General features: G+C 43.2%; 1 long non-coding RNA gene across 1 annotated transcript in view; it reads right to left on the bottom strand.

Annotated features, from left to right (window-relative positions):
* Positions 1-16,646, bottom strand: part of LOC134420129 (uncharacterized) — a 95,117-nt gene that overhangs the window by 10,066 nt on the left and 68,405 nt on the right. Inside the window, exon 2 of the long non-coding RNA XR_010028255.1 lies at positions 11,637-11,756. This is a non-coding gene — a long non-coding RNA (uncharacterized LOC134420129). The remainder of the gene's footprint in view (positions 1-11,636; positions 11,757-16,646) is intronic.

The following is a 16,646-nucleotide window of genomic DNA, read 5'->3' on the forward strand; positions in this document are numbered from 1 at the left end:
ATGATTAATAGAGGACTTGACAGAAAGCAAACAAGATAAAAGAATGGTACTCATTGTCTTTCTCTCAGCATATTTTCTTCTAAGATCTTTACTGATTAGAAAAAGAATTGTTTTTCGGGACTTAGGTATTTCCAGTTGTGGAATCAAAAATTATATTAATCAAATTATTGAGAAATATTGATGATATCTCTGAACATACAGGAATTTTCAAGCTGTGACTTAAAGGCAAGAGAATTTTTTTTTTCCTACCAGGAGAGTGTGAAGACACAGCCGCTTCCTTTGAAGGACAGTGTGAAAATTCAGACAGGCTTCCATGCTGCTCCAAATGAGTGCAAAATAAAGTAGGCACTCCAGATCTTCTTGGGAAGAGCATCGGAAAGAGCTGAAAAAAGAATCATACTTCTGCAGCGGGGATAACTGGCTTTCTGAAAGGGTCTAAAGACAGAGATTGATTCACTTCCCAAGGCAATACACCAGGACAGACATAATCTTCTGCATGTTAAGAGTTAATAATGCCATTAATAGCATGGTAGTGACAGATCACACCTGACCACACCACAGTAGCTGGGAGATGGAAGTGACAGGCTTTCAGAGTAAAACACTTCATTGATGTGGTGTAAGCTGGTGCTAAAAGATGGCTGTAAAACAAAAAGCCTTAACTGCTGATGAAAGTGGGAGCACCATCCAAACTGCATCCCCAAAATATCTGACCTCGGTGGGAGAGCTGCTGCATTTTTGTCTCCCAAAACCTCTGGTTCCTTTTGCACAAATTGCTTTAGTGTTCATGGGTCCTGTTCCTACCTCCTCAAACAAGACAAATTGGCACCAGATCTCTCAGAACACCTCTCCTGACACCCTGTAGGAAAGCTGTCATATCAGAGGTCACTTTGCTTTTCAGTCCTGACTTCCAGCACATATACACACACAGAGGAAGGAAGGGACAAAACACTTCAGCTTTCAAATCACTGACACAAATGTTCTTAACACAAAGACTCCTGTGAGCCACAAATATTCCCAGATTCCTTTGCTTTAAATCAAATACTTTCATCCTTAGAAATTTCTAGTGGTGCCCTAATTCTGGAACATACAAACTGCCATTCACAGAGTACCAAGGTTTGGGACCTAGGCGATCCTTCCCAACAGAGATGACAAGGAAGCAGCTATAATAGTTGTGTGGTGCTTTTTCTTGAACTTTTTTTCTTTTTAATTATTATTTTTCTTTTTCATTTTCTGTAAAGAGAGAGCCTGGGAAGTTGCAGGAACCAAGGTTGGTCTATCCGGCAAACACAATATATTTGTCATAGTTCTCATGTTATATTTCCCATATGCATATTAGTGCTCCCTTTCCATTGGTAGAAGACAGGAATTCTTGTCCCACCATATGGTTATTGGTTTCAGCAGTATAAGCTGAGCTTTTTGTTATAAGAAGAAACTATTCATGAATCCATCTCGTTTGTCTTTGGTTTGGATGGGAGCATCTCTCTTTCCCTAACAGAAGAAAAATGGTCACTGCCTTTATTTTTCACCATGTCTATAATTGATTATCTCCTTGTTTGGGAAGAAAGGCAATAGAGCCTCTTCTGCAAAACAAGAAATGACCCATTGCTCAAAGGACTTAACCCAGGCATAAAACCATAATTGCTAGAATTTTCTTTATCACTGTTTCTTTCCTTTATCACTGCCTTTTCAGACAGAGGCCTCCTGAGAGTACCCTCATAGCTGGCACCTGAACATGAGACCTCTGGGTGCAAACAAACATATGAGCCCTACCTGTTGCATTAATGTAGGATTCCTATCAGCTGTCACTTAGAGCAGCCCCTACGTGCTCCTCCAGGACTCCTGCTCCAGGTTAGAGACTGCTGCAGCCCTGAACAGCAGGAGTCCATTCTTGCATATTTTATTGATCTCAGTATGCACTTAGGCAACACGTTTTTTGGGGATTTTTTTTTTCATTTAACATTTATTTTACAATTGCTTTCACAACCTGGCACAAAGGTGGAGATTTGCTCTCACATCCCCAAAGGAGAGTGCAATATGACATGGTAGAGTGGATGTAGTGCGGAGGGCAGTGCAAACAGGCCCTCTGAATGCCAGGGGACTCTATGTGTGTGTGTGTGTGTGTGCATGTGTGTGTGTGTGTGTGTGTGTGTGTGTGTGTGTGTGTGTGTGTGTGTGAGACAGGGGGGGATTGGGGGCTGCTGCAGCACCAGGTGCTGGGAAGACACAGATCAGCAGCATCCCATACCCTTGACAGTCACTCAGAGGCAGCTGAAAAAACCTGCCAGGCTGGGAAGGCTCAATAACAAAAATATTCTTCTATTTTAAGAATGATCTCATTGGTGCCCTTGGGCTTGCCCTGGTAAAAATCTCCTGGTCTTTTACCTTTACAGCTGGACTGCAGCCACAGAGAACTCACATTGCCCAGCATTTTGTTTTCACACATCTTTTTAAAGAGAGCTGCTATAAATTGTTTTCAAGTTACAGAGTATTTTGTTCCCCAGACAATACTTCAGTTTCCTATAATCACAGATAAATGAAGTATTCTGGTAATTATACCAGCAAAGAGCCTTTGCTTTCAGAGAAGGATATTCTTTAAATATTCTGGAAAACTGCAGGTAAGGAAAAAAAGCTCTGCTTGGTTTGTTCTCCTCTCCCCAGCTCTGGTGAGGATTGCAATAACCCCACAGGTCAGTCAGAGCCTGGGCTGCATTCAAAGCAGCATGGCCATCAGGGCAAGGGATGAGATTCTGCTCCTCTGCTCCTGCAGCACATGCAGTGCTGCATCCAGCTCTGGGGCCTCCAGCGCAGGAAGGATGTGGAGCTGTTGGAGCAAGTCCAGAGGAGGTCACCAAGATGATCAGAGGGATGGAACACCTTTCCAGTGAGAAAATGCTCAGAGCATTGGGTTTATTGAGCCTGGAAAAGAGAAGGCTTCAGGGTGAAATAATTGTGATCTTCCAGTACCTGAAGGGAGCCTGAAAGAAACAAGGCACGTCTATTTACAAGGGTAGGTAGTGACAGGAAAAGGCTTCAAACTGAGAGCTGGTTTAGATTAGATATCAGGAAGAAATTTTTTACTGTGACAATTATGAGGCACTGGCACAGGTATCCCAGGGAAGCTGTGGCTGCCCCATCTACATTTAAGGCCAGGCTGAATGGAGATTTGAGTGACTTGGTCTAGTGAAAGGTGGACCTGCTCCTGGCCTTTCTATGATTCTGGGATCTTCCTGAAGAAATGCACAGTAGGTTGGCAGCCAGCACCTCCCACTGTCCTTAGTGGGGCAGAGCAGGACTAGAGAGCTGCTCTACTGTGGAATATAGACTCCTCCCAGGTCTAGGCCCTGATTTACCCCATTTGTACCCGAAAGCAAGTGGCCAAATGCTATGGCACACACAGCACTTTTACACACACCTTGCACAACTGGTTGTAGGAAGGGAAAGGAGATGCAATCTCAGGCTTCAGCAACCTATTAACCAGAGAAGCTACAGAACATCAGAGACTGCAGTTCATCTCTCAGAAAACCAAAGCATTGGTTTTCATTAAAAATGCTCAGAAATGCTGGTTTTGTAGATTTGAGGGGGAAGATGGCAGAAACATTTCTGTTAATTTTCAGTGTCTTTGCTGAGACTATCTGTAAGAGAATAAGAAAAGGAGGGCACATGAGACACAGCCCGAGTGCAGCATGTTATAATGATGCATCTCCTGGAGACAGCATTGCCTTCAGATGAGACATCTCCCCAAGAACACTGTCACTCACGGCTTACTGCAGGTGTCAGGTGCCCCAGCTATTGTTATTATTATTATTAGATATTTGCTGAGTGCCAGCGGTGCACCTGGTGCTCATCATCAGCTCAAACAAGCTGCTGATTTTTAACAGTGGACTGACTGCATTTCCACCTGTGAAAATTTGCCTGTTTGCTTCTTCAGGCACTATCTTCTCCAGGGGGAATTATGCAATATACTTTTGTTTCCTTCCTCCAGGACTTTTGGTACCTGTTATTTTTTTAAACACACAACATCCCAGCTCCTCACCACTGTAAGCCAGTCTTTTTTATCCGTCATCTCTTCGGGATCAGATCACTAATTCACGTACAGGATAAGACAACTGCCAAATTATTATACTACAAAGAGAAGATCTTCAGACACCTGTCATCTTGATGAAAGCAGCACCATCAACTGACCTTTGCCAGTTCAAGGTCGATAATGAGACAAGTCAGGCAGGAAGAGCAGCGTGTGCTGACTCCATTAACGCTGGCTGTGTGCACACTCAGTAGCACTGCGTCTCCTGTCAATTAGTGTGGGTAAACTAGGGACTGCTGATTGCCAGAGACATGGCATAGTGAGCTGCTGCTACCTTTACTTCTACACCCTGCTGCATTTTAATTAGCTCCGTTCCCCTGACTATTTCTTCAGAGCTTCATTACTGCCGTCTTCAAGAAACCCAAGGCAAGCCTTTTACATTGCACATCGCTAATGAAAAGAGATGTGAACATCCTCACCACGGAGCTGGATAATGCCGGACTGTCTGCATGCTCACACGAGGGGGCATGCAGAGATTTAAGGGGCTTCTCAGCATAATGCAGTGTAAATGTCGCTCAGAGATGGCAAAAGAATAGAATGAGCCTGAGCCCACCAGGGAAGGTATTCCCAAAATGACCAAAAACACAGGATGGAAAAACAGCGCGCGGTCCATGAGGCACGGAGGTGAATGTGTGTGTGTGCTTGCATAAGGTGTGGGTTCAGTAAGGGTTTTTACAAACCACCCACACACACTACAGTTTAATAGCCTGAAGTTGTAAGTTTGGAAATAGAGTTGCTCCAAGGGCCACCATCTTTGGCCACCACGGACAGCAGCCATAAAGAGTTGACAGACAAAGGACCTGCAGCATCCTTCAGTCATTTCCAAGATTTCCCATGGAGCCCACAGCTTTTCAACAGAAAACCAGGTGTTTGTGATGGGTTTTTTGCTGTTTTTTTGCAGTCAGTTAGTCAGGTTTTTAGTCAGATGATATCAGTGTGGCTGTTCTAATTTTTCTTGAGTTTCAATTTTATTTGAAGCAAATTGTGATAGACAATTGCTGTCTTTACAGACAAGTGCTGATCAGACTGACTTACAAAGAGTTTCAGGTTAAAATATCAGGATTCTACAGCTCTCCCTTCACAACACACAGATGTGCTTGGTGCAGGTCAGCTTGGTGAGGGATCCATGTCAGCATTTTGAGTCAAAGTCTGGATCCTGTTCTGTTTTCCCAGCTTCCTGTGGTGAAGCTTCATTTCCTAGCCATGGTGGTTCTGCTGCTACTTGGCCCAGGCAGATATATATCCCTGTTATAGCTCGATGTGAATATTACCTGAGTCCTACTCCCACCCTGTATGACCACCAGCATTCATTCCATCCTCACAACAAAAGCTCTTTTAATTAACTTCTCTCATACGTCACTCATGTCCTTACAGACTCGCAGCTAATGAGCCAGCAAATCTACTTTGGGATTGCTTTCCTCAGTGAGCACTGGCACAAATCTTGTAGATGCCATAAAAAGTTGTGATGAGAGCGTACATGCTGGAAACATGTTGGAGAAGTCATGGGATGGTCTGAAAAAATTCTGTTTTCTACATAGCTTCAGGAGCTTCTGGATTAGAGGTGGAAAATTATTAGCTGGGTTTTTCCTGACAGTCCTTTTATTCTCAGCAACTGTTCAGAAATAAAGGATGTGTTTCCTTCAGTTCAGTAGCTGCTTTTAGAAGAAAAGGTTCCTCAAAACAATATGTTCCTGAGAAACCTCTTTTACAGTTATTGACCCAGCTTCACTTGGTGTTTACTGCTGTCTCTGCATTGAGTAAATTTAGGCCTAGAGACAGCTGTGGATTGAAAGTGGCTTCAATGTCCTTTCAGCTGCATTTGAACATGCCCAGCAACAGCTGCTGTCCTCTAAGTGACTGCCCCTTCGACAAGCCAGCCTTTCAGGAGAGGATGCTCCCATGAGTGTGACACGGAGGGACCCAGAGAAGCTGGCTGGACATAGGAGAAATCTCTCATCATCCTGTCAGGAAGTGGAGCAGGACTGTGCCTTTGGTGAGCCTGTGACTCATCACAGAGTTGTTCTACAATGGCACATTCTGGCCTCAGAATATCCTCCTATCATCAAAAAAAATAAAATTAACCCACCTCAAAACTGAAACACTGCCTTCCCACACACACACCTGGAATTCTTTATTTTATTATTTCCTTTGAAGGACTAAAAGAAACCTACTTTGCACACAGGCATGAAATATCATTAAAAAATCACGTCACCAAAACAGGATTTGTTTTTCTAAAGTGCCTCTACCTGATGGGGTTTTTGTTTTCTCTGAAACAAGAGGCTGCTCTCAGCCTCCGCACAGCCTTCTGCATTCTCCCAAAGCTAAATGGAAAAAAATAGTCCTTTCTTTCTTAAGGCAAATAACCATTATCCAGAAAATCCTGGACACCCAGCACTGCTTCTCCTTTTATTCCTCACCCACGAGCAGTCAGATTGCTTCAACATTCATGCTGTGCCATCTAAAAAATGCTTGCTAGCCACCTGTGTGGATATCTTTGAAAGAGTAACTTTAAAAAACACCCACCAGCATCCAAACATATGGATATGTGCCTGAGGGTTGGATACATTCTGTACATACAGTTATTCTCACGCCTGGTGCAATCTGATACTCCATCTATGCTGTTGCAGGGACACCTCCCTGCATCCTCCCACAGGCTCCTACACAGCAGTTCAGGATCAGCCAGCGGGTATCAGTGGCAGCCACAATCTAAATTCCCTTTATTATCTCAGTGTTCCCACTTTATCGTGCCACCCTGATTGATAAAGATAGAGCTGACACAAAGGAATTGCATTTCAAAGGAAATGCACGAAGTGCTACAGATGATGGCGAGGACGGGTGCGGGCCTGCTGCCACGGGGGAGCATCGCATCACAAACCTCTCAGCAGAGCAGGTGAAGCCACTTTTACCAACTCTGGCTATTCTATTACAAATATCTTTTTATTTATTTTTCATAATGCTCCAGCTGTGCATGCCCGCACAGCATGAGGCTGACTTGAGGAACCTGAAAATATTAGCATTAAAGCTCAAAATAGAAGCAAACCACTCCAGATCCCAAATCTCTTCTCTACAGGTGACAGGATCGCTGCCTAGAAAAGTGCTTCTTTTCCCACGCTTGATTATAATTTTTCCATTAAGATGAATTAGCTTCTTGACAGAAAATAGTATTACTAATAGAGCTAAGCCTACTTATTCCCCCACAAAATTGCTGTATTTTCACAGGGAAAAAAATAAAAATTAAAAAATATACTTTTGCCTCATACTTCACTGAAAGTAAAATATTTCTGACATGCATTTCATTGAAAACCAAAATTTTTTGACTGGAAATATGGCTGCAGTCCCTCAGGAGACGTGCTAGTTCATTGACTCCCTTTTCCCCAAGGGAGTCTATGTGAAGGGAGTACAGAAAAATAAATCCACTCACATTTGCACAGACTCTGTATTTTTCCCTTTCCCCACACTTCCTCAGACCACATTTACTGCCAATCCAGACAGCAGGAAAAGGACATCCCTTCTCATTCCCCAAGCAAAATGCAGCAATGCTCACTGCACATCACAAGGGATCACAATGACCATGACAGTTACACACGAGAGACCAAGAAGCCAAAGGAAATTTTCCCATAACTCTCTCTCAACTGGGCTGTGCCATTTCCAGCCTGCACAACAGCATCTCCTTCCCTGCAGGACCAACGAGACAGGACCCACAGCGCCTGGACCACGGCTCTGGGGATTGCAGCCCTTTTGCCCGAAGAAAATCATCTTGCAGCTTTTCAAGCTCCGCATAGAGGTGAAAAACTGTGCATGCCCGTCACACCTCATGACTCACTTTGGGGCTCTGGCACATCCATGAAGTGTACTCAGAAATGCCTGTCACTCTGCATCTCCTCTGCCTGGCTGACAGCTTAGTGAGGGGCTGGACTCTAATAAACAGAAGATAGCACAGCGGCAGCAGCGTCCAGCCAAGGCATCTATCGTGCCTTTAAAGACAGACACACATAGAAGGTTTCTGTCTTGATCGTAATTAAAGACTGTTTTCAGTCAAAAAATAAGTGGCAACCGAGGCAAAAATTTGCTGTGGTATGCAGGTGTCTAGACAAGCAAAATAACAGGGTTTTTAAAGCATGGTGGCACCTACCACCCCTTAGAAATAAGCTGACAAGAAAAGCAGAAGAAAGACAAAGCAATGCTGATCAAAATAAAGGAAAAGAAGGATTTACGGATTTGCCCAGTAGTCAGCTACACCAATTGCTTGTGAATAAGGGTTTAAAATGTTTTAAAATGTGTTTGAGGCATATCTAGGCTTGCTTGTTTGCCAGGGAATAATATTTATGCATTTCTATCTGTTCTGTTCTAAATCACCCAAAATAGACTGTAATGTTGCTAATAAAGCAATATGAATCCAAAAAGAGCAGGAGCAGGAAAAAAATCCCCAATTAAGGGAATAAGAAATAAAAGATATGGATGTGCTCTGAAGCTGAGAGTAATTCATGCAAACCAACAAATCACCAAAAGCATGCTAAAGAAGCAGGAAGGAGAAAACATGTGGTGTAGAAACTACCATGTGTCCATAAGAGATTTATCTCAAGAATCTCTCAAGCACCAGTGTTATCTGTCTGCCAGGAGTGCAGGGATATTTAAGCAACATGAACCATTAGCAGTCTCTCCAAACAAAGGACCAAAGAAGAGAGAGACCAAACGGAAAACTGTATAATTTTCTCTGTCTCCCAAAATTTACCAAATGCGCCTTGGAACAGAGCCAGGAAAGGAGCAAACATGGCCCTTCCTCAACAAAAAAAAATAGAAGCTGAGAGAGACCTGGGCTAAACTTGAGAGATTCAGGGCCAGGTTGTGACCATCATTTCATAGCGTGGTACCCATGCCAGCTGCCCTCCATCCTGCCAGCTTGCATGGTTTCACTTCAGAGTGAACCCTTTAAGATCTGGTAACATGGCCCTAAAGATAAATGTTGTGTTTTCCTAGGTCATTAACTGTAGCTCATGACTGGACTGTGAAAAGTTAAATTTCAGCATGTGTTAAAAATATGAGGGATAATTCATGACGCTCAATTTCCTGCCTTGGCTACCAAAAGGGAAGTACTTTCAGCTGGGCTTGTGCTACAAGCATCAGGTCCTTGCTGTAAGGCTAAAAGCAGTTTCAAATGCTTTGTTCAACTCTCATTTCAGCAAAGCAAAAGTATAAGACAAACAGCCAAGAACAAACCACATTCTGCTTTCCCCTAAACTCACATAAATTTATGTGGAGCATCTCCACTAGCTTCCATCCAGCCTGTGTCTGTGTGCTACAGAGAAGGATTTGGGTCTGTGGTTTTAAAGTTGCTTGTGAGAACCAACATTCTGAAGCAGCCCTAGGAAATGTGTGTGAAAGAAATCTCCTTGGCTTCTTTCTCCCCTAGCAACAAGGTAGTAAACTCTATGGATAGTAGTTTACCAGAAAATAAGATAAAGGATAAAAAAAAACAAAACCTAAGAGCTATCAGAGAATGGATAAAACAGCATGATATGAGAGGAAAAAAAGAAAAAAACAAAGACCTCAAGACCCTAGCAGTGCTCACTAGGCAAAGTGAGAATGGAATAAGTCTCCATTCTTTTATTCCCTATTAAAATGTGCTTGTTCCTCCCTACTGACCATATTATTTGATTTTTTTTTTCTGGATGATTTTCTGTGATAATCACTGAGAAAACAAGAATAGAAATCTACTTGGTCTCGTGGGCCTTGGCAGAATTATTTTAAATTCAGCAGAGCAGGGAAGAAGGAGGGAAGGTTTGCATTTTCTGTTTGAGTCCTGGATCTTCTATTATACAGCAGCCCTCCATTATTTCAAACATGCTCATTAGGTGCTGAGCTAAAGGTAACTATAATTAAATTCAATTTTCTATCTAGCGCCAAGGTGCATAGGTTTCTGGGCAGCCAGCTCCTTGTCACCTTTCCTGTGTACTTGTGGCTAAGTATGAATATTAATGAATTCTGAGTTCTCCTCACCCTCCCTTTTCCCAATTTATTCACAACTATTCTGTCTTTCTGCAATGAAAGAAGAAGAAAAAAAAGGGAAAATATAATTAGCTGCTCTAAGAGAAGCCCTCAGTCTGCTCTGGCATCAGTGACAGAGCCTCCCACCTTGCTAGTGGACAATGTACTGATGAAGAAAAGAACCTTTAATAAGACAGGAGTTTGATTATATTCAGAAGCCCTGACAACCTTCCAAGAGCCCTAGAATGAAAATAAGATTTCTTGCTCGTGTTCCTGGCCATGAAAGAATCTTGCTCAGTCTAACAAATAAATGTTTTATCCAAACTTGGGTCACTCATTTCTCGATTGAAAATCTGCAGACTCTCATGCTGAGTGAGTCCAGAGGGTTTGGTCTAAAACTACCGGTGCTAATAAGAATAATGACATCTCCCCTCTGCCAAGCCATCACTTCTCTAGAGCTAGCAAATTAGCTCTAATACTGGATTGGGAATCCATAATTATCAAGCCACAGACTTGCTACAGACTGCCAACACCAGTCCTTCAGGCAAAGTGTCCTTTCCCCAGTCCCTGGCACGGTGAGGGCACAGCGAGGTGGTGTGTTCCACCGCAGGCTGACCCCAGCTAGGGAGACAGAGGCAGAGAGCAGATGTCACCACAGCCCCTTTCCTCCTTCCAAAGTTGCCACATCTCAGAGAACCAACTCCAGGGCAGCACTTCTGCACCAAAGAGGGCAGGAAAACCCATACTGGAAAACTGATCCCAGGATAAGGTGCCCTACCACCAAACTGGGGAGAACTTCAACTGGGAGGGAAGTCCACCAAAAAGGCAGCTCAAAACACAAGTCTTTGTACTTACTAGCCTAGCCAGGAGCTGCCACCTCAGCAAAAAGAAGACAAAGCCTTTATTTCTTCAGCCTGCCTGTTTTTCCTGGGCTACATCACCACAGGATCAGGTTGAGTCCCACCAGCTCTTTGCTTCCCAACCCCACTGAGCGCCACCTCTACTGAGGCTCAGTGCAGCAAGAGCATCCATTTCCCACCTTCCCTTCACCCCACAAAAAAGGCTGGTCACCAGGACAGCTGCAAGGACCTTCTGAGTGCCATGATTCATCATTCATGCCCGGGCAGGCTCAATGGGCTGGTTCATAGCACACACAGGTACCCCGTTCAACTCTCCAAATGGGGGTAGATGTCACTGCAGCTTGAGCTCCAAATGCACACTCCTCTTTTCAGCCCCACCCCCAAAAGGTAAAGGCTTGCACAGAGTGTGTCTGCATTTGGACTGCTGAGTGCTTCCCAAAACAGAAGACAAAAAGCTGATTCCAGCCTTCTCCAAATTATTTTATATTAATAATAATTTGCATTAAAAATTAATTCCCTTTGACTGTGTTCACACCTCGGTGGTGTTTACAGACTGAAAGCACGCTGGTAAATGTGTTTGCTGAAGAAACATTCCCTGCACTGGCAAATTTTAGGCAAATATTTGTGGTAAGCCATTTTCAAAACTGCAAACCCAAATATTTATCCCAGAAAAAAGATTCTAGAAGTCCACTCAGAGGACAGAAACATACCACACAACCTCTGTCTCCACCGGCATGACAGGCGCCCAGCAGTTCTGCAGACAAAGAATCCTTCAGAGGGTACTTGGGACAGCTGACAAAATCCCAGCTTGCTTACAAGCAGACCAAAACCTGAAGGAGAGGAAGGACAAAATTTATGAAGCAATCAACTCATGGCAATTATTTGCTCAATTATTTGCTATCACATTTGGTGAAGTGAGGAAGTGCACGTGTGGCCTGTCACAGCTCCACTGAGGTTGAGGTGGAATGGGGTTTATCCCCTTCTGTTTCTGTGGCAAAAAAAAAGCAGCAGTGCTCCCTCAGATTGTGTTTTTGCAGGCTATGTGCCTTCAGAAGGAGGGTCAGCTGGATGGTGGCCACTAAACCTCAGTTAGATAGGAAAATACTGTGTCGATGGAAAGTCGCTCATAGCTGCAGAAATGCCCTTACGCCTGCACAAACCAGAGAAGAAGAAAGCGGCTTAGAAAGCAAATTTTCTACTAGATCCAAGCCAAGCATCTATAATATATGTTTTGTTTGGTATTTACACAGAATCTATCTGAAAACGAAGGTGCCTTTAGTTGCCAAGGGTAGCAGATGTGTTTTCTGCAACCTACTGCCAAAAAGTAAGCTAAGAAAGGAGAAGAGGGAAGTTCAGCTCCTTCAGCATGGAGAGCATGGTGTCCAAATACTTCAAGTCAACCCACTTGCAATAGAATTTAAAGTATTTAACTCAGACAGCTGAGACTGCAGCTGATTATTTTTAATCTAGACAATAGCACAATGCCCAAACAGCAGCAGCAGAGTTCAGCTTTCCTGGAGTGTACTTTTGCCTGTCACTCATAAGGGACATGTGGGAACAGCCAGAAGATCTACCCTGGGCCAAGCCTGAGAAACTGCAGAGGCAGGACTCATTTGAGGACTTTGCTGCTGCCTCCTCCAAATAAACTGGGTGGTTCAGGCTAGGGAACAACTTGATCCTGCATCCCAGTGCTGCCTGACCAGCCCTCCCCACTGCTCCTTCTTGGAGGCTCACCACAGAGAGCAGGGCTTGACCCACCTTTGGCACAATGTCCCCTGAGCAGTGCACAGTTACTGCTGGTTCAGTACCTCGATGGGAAGGAAATCTACATTGCCACCAGCCTGGTGCAAGAGGAGTGCTGCACTCTTAAAAAACGAAGGATTTTAATTTTTTGAGTTCTCAGCCTTTCCGTCTTTCATGACCTAAAATTTCATTCTCAAAGGACTTCCTTGAAGGCATTTTAAACAGAACGACACATAAAAAGCCCAAATGGCCGACAGAAGATCAATAGTGTTTTTCCCAATGCAACCTGTGAAAAATTGTATTTTTAATGTGCACTTTTAACCTCCCTCAGACTCCCCATCTCAGTGACAACCACATAGCATATGGTTCTAGTTGTCAGAAGAATTAAACAAGTATCTATGAAGATAATGAAGCAGTAAAACCCACAATAGAGTTAAACTCTCTGGAAACCTGTAAGTGGAAAAGGTTTAGAACAATGCTTCATTGCAAATTGGAAAACGATCAGAAGATAATTTTATTTTAAAGCAGACAAGAATATGAAGACACTGTGAAATTGTAGAAGAGTTTTTAATGTATGGAAGGCAGAGGAGTTGATCGACAAATAGCGGGAGGGCTAACCTATGCTTGCCACAGGAGCAGAGGCTGATCGGTATCAGCAGCAAAACATCCAGTCAGATCCTGCTGGGCACAAACTCTTGGTGCCACAACAAGAGCTTGCCAGGCAAAGAAAGTTGCCTATTCTGGACCAGCGTGCACAATCCTCCAGCAATGTGAGCACTGCAAAAAGCTCAATGCACCTAATGGGGAGCAGAAATACAGAGCTCAGAGCTGAGACAGGGGGTGCACCGTGCCAGGCAGCTCTCATAATTTCAAGGACACAGCATCATAAGTAGCCAGATGGGGAGAGAAGTTTACATCCACAGCATGGTTTCTAGCAGCAGGCACAAGTCATAGGACATGGTATCTTTGCAGAGGCCTCGTTTGTGCAAAATTCTTGTGGGAGGGAGGCAGAGTCTGGCCCCTGCCTATTGCCCCTGGTGCAATCTCAGATGGGAGAGACTAACCTGAACTCCAACATGACTTCAAGTGGCACTGTCAGACAGAATGCTGCACCATCTGCAGGGACACCCTCTGAACCTCAGCATGGCAGAGGGCCTCGCTGAGAATCCATGGATGCCACACGGCTGAGAATTCCCCTTTTTCTGTTGGCCCTTGGAAGAGGAGAAGCACACAAGCATGACTTTCTGAGGATTCTGCAGAAACACATGCACCTGTTGTGCTGCATGAAAATTCTCATGTCAGAGCTCTGGAATGGTTGCTAATTGCTAATTTTGCTAAGATTGGGAAGGAAAAGCCATAGCACCTGAGTGATCCAAGAGCCACAAAAGCTTCCCTACTGCAATATCATAAAAACTGTATTTTAGCCTCTGATTAAGGCTCCCAGCTTTCTAAGGCATTACATACATTAATAAGCCTAATTATTTGTGAGTCTCTGTAGCCTAATCATGAATACTTGAAATTAATGCAAATGTCATTCACTGTGGTTGCACCTACGTTACCTGCTTAGCTCTCTGCCACAAAGTCTGGGGTTCCTAAGGGATCATAGTGTACTCTGCTCTCACTGGGCCTGGGTTTTCGTTGCAGAGACTAATGTGCACTAGTTTCATCCTAAGAAAACCTGTCCCCAGGCTCAGGAACTCAGAAGTGCTGCTACAGTCAATAATATGCTACATGCAAGGACAGAAAACATCACCAAATGCCCCACAAGACCACGTGGAAAAGTGGACTCTCAAAAGCACTTTCCATTAGAGGCCAGCAAAGAGAATAAAAACATGTTTTCTTTATTGCTTCACAAGGAATGAATACCATTGAAAAATGAGTAGCCAATAACAGTAGTAGCAGTAGAAAATACTTTCTGGGATTCAACTGTAAAGAAATATTTGCAGAAAACTGCACAGTGATTCTGACTCTGCAAGCCTCAGAGATTTTTCCTGGTTGTGAGCCCAAGCTTCCACCTCCACCCCACCAAAGCTGATGGAAATGGACAGCGCTGGCTGTTCAAGAAGCTCTTGTTTTCAGAGGGAGAAAAATGACAGGAGAAATGTTTATATCAGCACAATCATTCCTTTGGCTCTTTTGCCCTCGTTCTCTGACTCCTGGCTATTAAATAGATCACTCTAGCTAGAAAGCTCTTCATACAAATTCCTTACCTATACACCACTGCTGACTGTTTGATGATGCTGTCGCCTTCCCAATGCCACAATGTTTTTTTAAAAAAAATGCAGGTATTTTTTTCTGATGACATACTATTTAACAAAAAAACATCAAACCTCCACCTTCAGATACAGCAGAAAACCATCATCCTGTGACCAAAAAAGCACAGAATGCCTGAGGTAGGAAAATACTATTTATTCTTGTAATGGATTTTATGAACAAATCAAATGAGGTGAGATGTTTCTGAAAATTTGATCATTCATCACCAAAGCCTTTTCCCATCTTGTACTCATCATTTCTACTACCTGCCACTACTGGAAATATGCCCTGCTTGTAGAAATAGATATAACACGCACACGCTCACTTACTCATGTGTACACACTCCAAGCAAGTGCCTGGCCATCTTTGGAGAGCAGCAGATTTATAAAGATGCAAGGAACATTTCATCTGTCATTTTTACTTGCTTTTCTTTTAATTAAAAACTACTGCAGCTTTGGAATGTGAACTTTTGCCTACTTCTTAAATGTCGGACTTAACCATTCTCCCTTCTTTTTTCCTCCATCTCAGAAATAGTCTTAATAAAGCTGCAGAGGATATGCATCATATTTCTCATGTTTGATTTTTGTCTGTCAGAATGGCAACTATTTTAGTATTACACAGATATAAAAAATCTCAAACACTTGAGTAAACTTATAATTTAGCTATCTCCATGCATTTTCTGAGGCTGTAGGAAATAAGATGCTGTGATCACAAAAAAACAAGTGGTTTTAATTCTGGTAAAGTTTTGCACATGTGTATACATGTTTTTATGTGTGTGTTTGAATGTCAGAAAATACCAGAAAAAAAGTTTTGGGTGTTGTGGGAATAAATTGTCAGCATTCTTGCTCATTTAAGGGCAGCCAAAAAAAGTGTATTCACAGAAACTTGGCAGCAATCCCTCATGGAGACAAATAAGTACATTACAAGATAGTGCTGTTCCCTTTCCACTGTGCAGCAATGTAGAATTTCACACTCTGTTCACATTGTAGAAGACCGAATAAAATTTATCAATGCTTGAGAGGTTCATTAAAAAAAAAAGAGCAAAACCCAATCCTTGCTGTGTGAGCACTCGAGGTTATCAGCTACTGGTGGCTCAAAGAATGGAGCACAGCTCTGCTGGGCTGTGCCATTACAGGCTGCCTTGTCTCCTCATCCAGCAATGTGGTCATTCCTGGAGTCACTCCATGGCTTGCCCTTGGGAACTTTCCCTCAGTTTTTAAGACTAAAGGCGTATACTTTTCTGCCATTTGTGGCCCTTGGGAATGAAAAAAAAATTAGAAGCAAAAAGATATAGAATTTCACTCATTTACTTTTCAGTACCCAGGTGGCCAGTGATCAAACATGACAGTTGATAGAAATGGTCTTTGGCCATCTGATTTTCAAGCTGAATAGAAGCAATGTTGCAATGCTAAACAATTTCAAAACAACTTACTTAAAATATCCTGAGACTCCAGCTCCAAGATTACTGCCCCAAAAATAAAACCACTGAGGTTATTTTTCTCTCCTCTTACCCCAAAATCCTCCTTTTCCCCTTGCTCTGGAATATGCTTTTCCTGCATCTTTCCTTCTTCCTTCCCTCTCAGGAGTTATCTCCCTGGTGAACACAAATTTCTTTCTCAATATCATCTTACAGATTTTCTCTGTCTGCCTCACAACAGCCTTAAAAATACTCTCTCAGACATCAGTGTCCCTGGCCAGATCCTGTTCAGCGATCCTGCACCTCC

This window comes from Melospiza melodia, chromosome 1 (genome assembly GCF_035770615.1).
Source record: "Melospiza melodia melodia isolate bMelMel2 chromosome 1, bMelMel2.pri, whole genome shotgun sequence".
In the NCBI taxonomy this organism is placed as follows: Eukaryota; Metazoa; Chordata; class Aves; order Passeriformes; family Passerellidae; genus Melospiza; species Melospiza melodia.